This window comes from Nylanderia fulva, unplaced genomic scaffold (assembly GCF_048542155.1).
Source record: "Nylanderia fulva isolate GAGA-0341 unplaced genomic scaffold, ASM4854215v1 Scaffold576, whole genome shotgun sequence".
NCBI lineage: Eukaryota > Metazoa > Arthropoda > Insecta > Hymenoptera > Formicidae > Nylanderia > Nylanderia fulva.
Window position 1 is genome coordinate 53,870 of NW_028190672.1, and position 8,250 is coordinate 62,119.

Consider the following 8,250-nt stretch of genomic DNA (forward strand, 5'->3'; position numbering starts at 1 on the left):
GGCCCCGCCCGTAACCCAAGTAAGATCGTGGCGTGTGTTTTCTCTTATTTTTGTTGGGCGGGCGGACACCTCCGGCGGCACGAGCCGACTCGTACCACAAGTCGATCGTGGCGTTGTGGCATTCGTTGGGCGGGCGAAACCTCCCGCGGCGGCACGCGCCGCCGTACCCAGTCCGCTCGCGGCGTGTTGCTTTCGTTGGCGGGGCGACACCACCGGCCGCACAAGCCGCTTTTTCCAAGTTCGCTCGGCGGCTGCTAGCTGCTGCTTTCGCCGGCGAGCGACAAATTTCTTCCAAGTTCCGCTCGCGGGTGTTGCTTTCGCCGGGCGAGCGAGAAATTCATCCAATTTGTTCGCGGCTGCTGCCTTTCGCCGGCGAGCGAAGAATTTTTCCAAGTCCGTTCGCGGCGTGTTGCTTTGCCGGCGAGCGAGAATTCATCCAAGTCCGTTCGCGGCGTGGTGCTTTCGCCGTCGAACGTGTGGGGTTCCTCGTTACTAACCGACAAGACGAATCCCCAAGCCGAGGGCTGAGTCTCAACAGATCGCAGCGTGGTAACTGCTCTACCGAGTACAACACCCAGCCAGGTACCTAAGTCGTCTACCAGACGATTCCGAGTTCTGACATCGAACTTGCGAAACCCATGATCGACCGTTAGACGCCGTGCCGTCGTAGCGGTGAGATCCCGACGAGGGCAGATGGCGCCGTACAGCAAACCGGGCTCGTGGCGACGAACCGGCCCGAGGACCGGACGCCTAATAGTGTACATTGTTTTGAGCCTTTCGACTAACGAGACTCCTAGAGATATCATTGCCACTTCGACTAGGAGAGGATCCGGCCTTAGAGGCGTTCAGGCATTATCCCACGGATGGTAGCTTCGCACCACCGGCCGCTCGACCGAGTGCGTGAAACTAATGTCCGAACCTGCGGTTCCTCTCGTACTGAGCAGGATTACTATCGCAATGACTAGTCATCAGTAGGGTAAAACTAACCGTCTCACGACGGTCAAACCCAAGCTCACGTTCCCTGTTGGCGGGTGAACAATCGACGCTTGGCGAATTCTGCTTCGCAATGATAGGAAGAGCCGACATCGAAGGATCAAAAAGCGACGTCGCTATGAACGCTTGGCCGCCACAAGCCAGTTATCCTGTGGTAACTTTTCTGAACCCTCTTGTTGAAAACTCTTCAAGCAACAGGATGATGGCGTGCTTCGCTGTCTCTATGCGTACGAACATAGAGATCAAGCAGCTTTTTGCCTTTTGCTCTACGCGAGGTGAGTCCTCGTGAGCTGGCCTTAGGACACCTGCGTTATTCTTTGCCAGATGAACCGCCCCAGTCAAACTCCCGCCTGGTAGTTGTCCTGATTGGATCACGCGGGAGTATTAACGGCGATCGGCCGAGGCCTTCACGCCAACTGACACGGTTGGCTTTCTAGAACACCGTGACCCAGCCGTGGCGCGAAAAGCCCTCGGGGCACGCGCTCCGCACTACCGAGTAAGTAAGGAAACGATGAAAGTAGTGGTTATTTCACCGGCGATGTTGCTCTCCCTTATGCTTACACTCTCATGTCTCCTTTACAGTGCAGACTAGGTCAAGCTCAACAGAGTCTTCTTTTCCCGCTAATTTTCCAAGACCCGTTCCCTTGGCAGTGGTTCGCTATAGGACAGTAGATAGGGAATTTTTTTTTTTCCTCATTATTATCGTTTAATGGTGGTTCGAGCTATTTGTCAATTTCCGCTCTTATTGTTCTTTATTATTTATTCTATTATTTATGAATTGAGTCTCTTTGCCATCAGATTATGCATTCTCTGACGTTGCCCGTCCCTAGCAAACGAGGAGGCGGACTCGTTCTAATATCTAGTAATTTATTTTTTCATTAAGGTGAACTATTTCTTTTGCGTATTTGTTACAATTTATCAAAATTTTTCTTGTGTTTTAATTATTATTGGTTTATTGCTTTGTCTGATCAATTTCTTGAATCGAAAGTATTGGTACTCTTTAACTCTTAATTATGTGTTTTAATGTTTCAACTTCATTGTGCAGAAGGGCATTTATCAGTTTTTCTAAACCTTTTATATAATGTATGTTTATAGGTCCATATCCAGTTGTGACGACCCGATTAGCCGTCACTAGTCGCCCGCTCGTGTAAACGGCCCCTTCGGGGCCACCACACGACTACGTTGGGAATCGCCTTTTCGCCCCCACCCGTCACTCGAACCCCCTCCAAGCTCGTCTTAGAGTGGGGTGGCGACGGGTATAAAGGCCGAGACTTCGACACCAGTCCAGTTCATGTCCCTCGAGAGTACTCAGTTACACTACCTCAACTCCCACACTCCAAATCCACACCGGCCGACGAGCTTCTCGTCGTGCAGGCCGAGCGTCCTCGGTCACCGGGTCCTGTCCGTACATCACCCCGGCCGACGAGCGTTCTCGTCGTGCAGGCCGGAGGCGTCCTACGGTCACCGGGTCCTGTCCGTAAATCACCCCGGCCGACGAGCGTTCTCGTGTGCAGGGCCGAGCTGTTCTCGGTCACCGGGTCCTGTCCGTAAATCACCCCGGCCGACGAGCGTTCTCGTCGTGCAGGCCGAGCGTCCTCGGTCACCGGGTCCTGTCCGTAAATCACCCCGGACGACGAGCGTTCTCGTCGTGCAGGCGAGCGTCCTCGGTCACCGGGTCCTGTCCGTAAATTCACCCCGGCCGACGAGCGTTCTCGTCGTGCAGGCACCGAGCGTCCCTCGGTCACCGGGTCCTGTCCGTAAATACCCCGGCCGACGAGCGTTCTCGTCGTGCAGGCCGAGCGTCCTCGGTACACCCGGGGTCCTACCTGAAAGTCACCGGCGCCCGACGGAGATCGCCCTTTCAGGGCGCCCGTACGCGTGTCCGCGTTGGAACTCTAGCATAAGTCGTGTCCGCGTCCGTATAATCTGGTCGCGTCTCGTCAGTAATATTTCTATCCGTCATCATGCAATTAAGTCGATGTCCGCGTCCGTATACATCTGGGTTTAGGTCTCGTCCGTAATATTTCTATCTGTCAATCTCGCAATAGTAGTGTACGAGTCTGTATCATCTGCGTCGCGTTTAGTCCGATTATACTGTGCTGTGTATAATGGTTTGGAATCACGGGAGAACCACAGGAAGGTGGCCCCGCATAAACTCTACTTTTACCAGAGCCAACAACCGTGTTGTGTCATTGTAAATCTGAGTTCCCCTTTTCCCGAATTCCTGGCACCGACGAGCCGATCCGTGGGTCGGGGGGAAAGGTCTTCGTTACATGGCGCCAGAAACAGGGACCTGACTCGACGTCTAGAATCCGGTTTGCAATCCAATGCTTGGTGGAAATCTACCGCCTAGATAAAGAGGCAGCCGTCCATTACCTCGCCACCCGCGATCTAGACCCGAAGGGAGATTAATCGACCCTCAGCCAGCCCGCATAAGAGACCACGTAATGGCACAATCAGCCAAAAACCGGAGCTGGCCGAAACCGAAACGCTCACGCAACGCTTAGCCGCGAGACCGTTACCCGAGTTGCACCGCGGAACCCCCGAACCACAAGGAAGCCGACCCGGCTAAGGCCCTCAAACCAAGATACGCAAATGGGGATGCAATTTGATGGTTAAGGACCCTCGCTTTCCTCGAGCATCTGGAAAACGCAGGTGTGGCCTATGGTCTGGGAAGAAGACCACAATCTTCTCACCGGTCTGTCCGAGCTGTTTTAAAGGGCGACGCCTTCTGTGGTGGCGAAACACAGAGAACAGTGGTCCACTTGGGCCGGGTTCGACAGGATTTCTTGGCCAGGTAATCTATCACCCGGGTAACCAAACGACAATCGAACGAGGAAATACAAGGCCGGGACAGAAGCCAGGAGAAGCGTTTACGCGATTACGGCTACAGCCCGTAAGGACAATGATGAGTCGGCTGGCGGCTACAATAGCCAGGAAACGGCTCGAGCAATTATAACGAAAAAGCCGACCCGGACACTCCAGCTATACGTTCAGATTGGACGACCGCCACTCCGTTTTCCGCGTATGCAGTCGTGCGCGAGTGGGAGGAATCACCGGCGTCGCAAGAACAACGCCCGCTGCAACATTACGGGTCCACCGAGGCGAATCTGGCCCGCCACACCTATGGACCGTGCGAGTGTGTGGCGATGCAAAACAGCGAGGGCCACACACGACTCGACTGTCGCCGACAGCAAGGAAGTCTGCTCGCAGTGCGGGAAAGGATGGCGTCCTAAAGCGAGCTGCACACCCTCCGACGGAAAAAAAGACCGGCGGGTCGGAACGAGGCGCATAGTCCGACCCGAGTTTTCCAGATAGAGTACACACCGCGCGCCGCATTTACCAGTACAGATTTCACCGATTCAAAAAAAAAAACACACTGAGGCACTTTCGATTCCGGATCCGAAGTGTCGTTTGTGACCGCGCCATGGGCCAAACGCTTGTTGTCTGATCGCGGCCTCCAGATCCAGCGTAGAAGAACCGGGTCAAATTAGCCGACGGCCTCAAGGCACCCACCTCCGGTCGATCCGTTGCAATCCGAGTCGGCCCTTCGCTCTGTCCGACACCGCTTCCAGGTCCTGGAAAAACTCAGCAGCGAGGGTACTAATCGGAGTCGACCGATGGGCTCGGGTTACGATTACGCTTGCGCCCTCCCCATAAAACCGAACAGGGAGGACGGCTCGGCCCAGGGTGGCGTCGCTACGGCAAAGTCCGCCGGAATCTCCCCACGCTCACCAGAGGAGACCAGCGTTTCCTGCCGTTCTTGGATACCGAACTCCGGTTATTTGAGTCAGTGCAGGGGCCCACCGATCGCCACAAACACCAGATCAGATGGCGGCCTGGAGCCCCAATAAAGAAGAGATACCGACCCGTAATCCGGCCATGAGCCGTCATGATAGCGAGGTGAATTAATAAAATGTTGGAAGCCGGTAGTGATCGAACCGCCAACAGCGCCTGGAGTTCCCCGTGTCTCGTCAAGAAGACGGATGGAGGACACCGATTTTGTATTAGATTTTTCCGCAAGTTGATCAAGACTCGACAAGGATGCCTACCCACTGCAGCACATCCTCGCTACTCTCGATAAGCTCCGAGGGAGGCCCAGTACCTTTAAAACACTAGACTTAAAGGACGGATATGGCAGGTGCCACTAGATTCCGTCAGCCGGTCCAGCCACCAAGCCTGACAATTCCGGGGCGAGCAGGACTCTACCAATTTCAAGTAATTGCCTTTTGGGTTACATTCGGCCCGGCCACGTTTCCAGCGGTTGCTGGGGATCTCCCGACTGGATTGTGTCCTCGGCCCGGAACTCGAGCCACACGTATTGTCTACCTCGACGACATCATCGTTGTCAGCTCGTCACTGGCGCCCATATGGAACATTTGGCCCGAGTCTTTCAGACGGTTGAGACAAGCGCGCTTCCGCATTAACCCACAGAAGTGCCACGCTTCTGTGCAGCCGTCTCAAATATTTGGAGGCATATAGGGACAAAGGACGGCATTCGAACTGACCCAGACAAAGTCGCGCGGTCTAGCCGCGTGGACGACCCCGACAACGTACGTCAAGTGCGCCAGATTTACTACGGGTCGCACTTCCTGGTTACAGCCGTTCGTGTTGTACCAGACCTTCTCCACCACCGCGCACAACCGTTGACACGATTGACCCAAAAAAAAGAGCAGTTTTGCGTGGGACAGAAGAAGAAGAAAAGGCTTTCGAGAGCTTGAAGAGGGCGCTCACACCGCACCAGTTCTGCTTGTCCCGATTCAGCCGACCTTCACCCTCCAAACGAGCCACAGCACGTTGGGGCTAGGTTCCGTGCTCACCCAAGAAATAATCGAAGGCGAACGCCGTAATTGGGCTACGCCAGCCGTACACTAAATGCGCCGAACAGAAAGGAATAGAGCGCTACAGAGCTAGAATGTCTGCGGTAGTGTGGGGAATCGTTAGAATGCGCGAATATCTGGAGGGTTATCACTTCCACGGTTGTCACCGATCACCAGTCGCTTCGATGGACGGCAGAGAATGGAAGCTCCCACCGGTTGGACTAGGGAGATGGGTATTCGAGCTTCAGCCAGTACGACTATGAATCCGTATGTAAAGGAAAACTGAACCTCGTGGCCGACGCTCTCTCTCGTCAACCCCGAGCCTGTGTCATTACTAAGCCGCTCCAGACTGTCAATGGTACCGCCGCCTATCACCAGGTACAAAACACCGGCCGAACATGCGGACTACCGCATCCAGACCGACAGTTGCCTTCGACACCTCTGATGATCTCACTTCCACGGGACTCGCCACGCGAGGGCAAGGAAAACAGTGCGTCCGAAAACCCCAGCATGCGGAAAATACTGACCTGACTGCATGACGACCCGACCGCCGGACACTGTGGCATGCGAAGACATCGCACGAGTAGCGCGATTATATTATTGCAAGGAACTGTTTCAGCGACGTCCATCGATACGTCCGTGACTGCCGCAACTGCGGCCACCCACAAGCCGCACAAACCTTGACGGCGGGAAACTTCGAGCCACCAACGTCACGCCACCGTGGCAAACAGTCTCCATTGATCTGGTTGGACCAATTGCCAACGATCGACAGTGGCCATACCTGGTGCTGACATGCAGGATCGATTCTCAAAATGGATTGAGAGATGACGCCGCTCCGCAAAGCCACCGCCGCCAAGTCACCACGAGAAGTAGCGGACGTATTATATAATCGTCCGGCTGCCCGGACCACCATCGTCTTGATTAACGGGCTCAGTTGAGATCGCACCAGCTCGAGGGATTACTACGATCCTTCGGGATCAAAGCATAGAACCGCCCCCGCCTACGACGCAGTGCAACCCGGTCGAGCGGAGCCAAACCCCCCCCCGCACCTAAAGACCATGGTGGCGCAATAGGTGGAAGGGCCGACATCGCAGTGGGATGAACACATTCCCCAGCTCCAGTTCGAGTTCAATACCGCACGACAAGAATCCAAGGGTACACCCGGAATTTCTGAATGTACGGCCGGGAGTTACAATACCGCATTCCCGAAGACCGACGCCCGGCAAAGACCAGCAACGCTCCGCGAAACTTTCGAGTCGACTCGAAGACGCCTCCGAAATTGTCCAGAAATCAACCTGGCCCGGCGCCTTCCAAAATCACAGCGAACTACGATTTACGTCGACGCGGACTGGGTCACAAGTTGGCGGACGAGTATGTAAAAAGGAAAGCACCCGTTATCGAACAAACAGCGCGGCTTTAATGCTAAACTAGCACCAAGAGTTGGTGTGGCCCCCGTTGACGCTCAGCGACGCAAAAGTCGTGCCCGCGTCCGTATAATCTGGTCGCGTCTCGTCCGTAATATTCTATCCGTCAACCCTAGCAATAAGTCGTGTCCGCGTCCGTAAAATCGGGTCGCGTCTCGTCCGTAATATTTCTATCTGTCAATCCTAGCAATAAGTCGTGTACGCGTCTGTATCATCTGGTCGCGTTTCGTCCGATTATACTGTGCTGTGTATAATGGTTGAATCACGGGAGAAACCACAGGAAGGTGGCCCCGAATAAACTCTACTTTTACCAGAGCAACCGTGTGTCATTGTAAATCTGAGTCTCCCCTCTTCCCGAATCCTGGCACCGACGAGCCGATCCGTGGCGTCGGGAAAGGTGCTTCGTTACACAGTTAATAAATATACACATTCCCGGTTTGGTCTAAACCATCTGTTGTTTGTGGCAAATGCTACATCAGAGATATAATCATATGTTTGTCTTCCTTTGTCATCTTGCTCCCATCTTTCCTGCCATACTCTGTCTACTTCGTGTTCAATTTTGTTTGTTTTCCCCTCTAATTCTATTTGCATGTCTTGTGGGGGTACGAGTATTTCCCCATGTTACGACTTGATTTTTTCTAACTTTACTTTTGATTCCTGTTCTATTTTTGTATAAATCAAGTGGTTTGATACCTGCAATGGTTTGCATTGCACTTGTTGATGTTAGTCTCGTTGCTTTGTAATCATTATTAATAAAGGTCGCTGTGCAGCCATTAGAGTCTTTTACCATAACGTATCCACTTTGTCAAACCATGCCAATGACGGCGTAGAAATTTCGGCATAGCTACCTTTTGTACATATTTTCTTCCGTGTTGTTTATTCCCCATTCTTTCTTCGCAATTCTTTTGATTGCCATTATTAAATTTATAATTTTACCCCTAATATATTTGCATGATTTATAAAACTCAATTTTTCATCCAATATAACCCCCAAGGTATTTAGTTTCACTTCGA

General features: G+C 53.2%; 1 pseudogene; it reads right to left on the reverse strand.

Annotated features, from left to right (window-relative positions):
- Positions 1–504: 504 nt before the first annotated feature.
- Positions 505–2,092, reverse strand: LOC146720964 (large subunit ribosomal RNA; annotated as a pseudogene).
- Between the last annotated feature and the right edge of the window lie 6,158 nt (positions 2,093–8,250).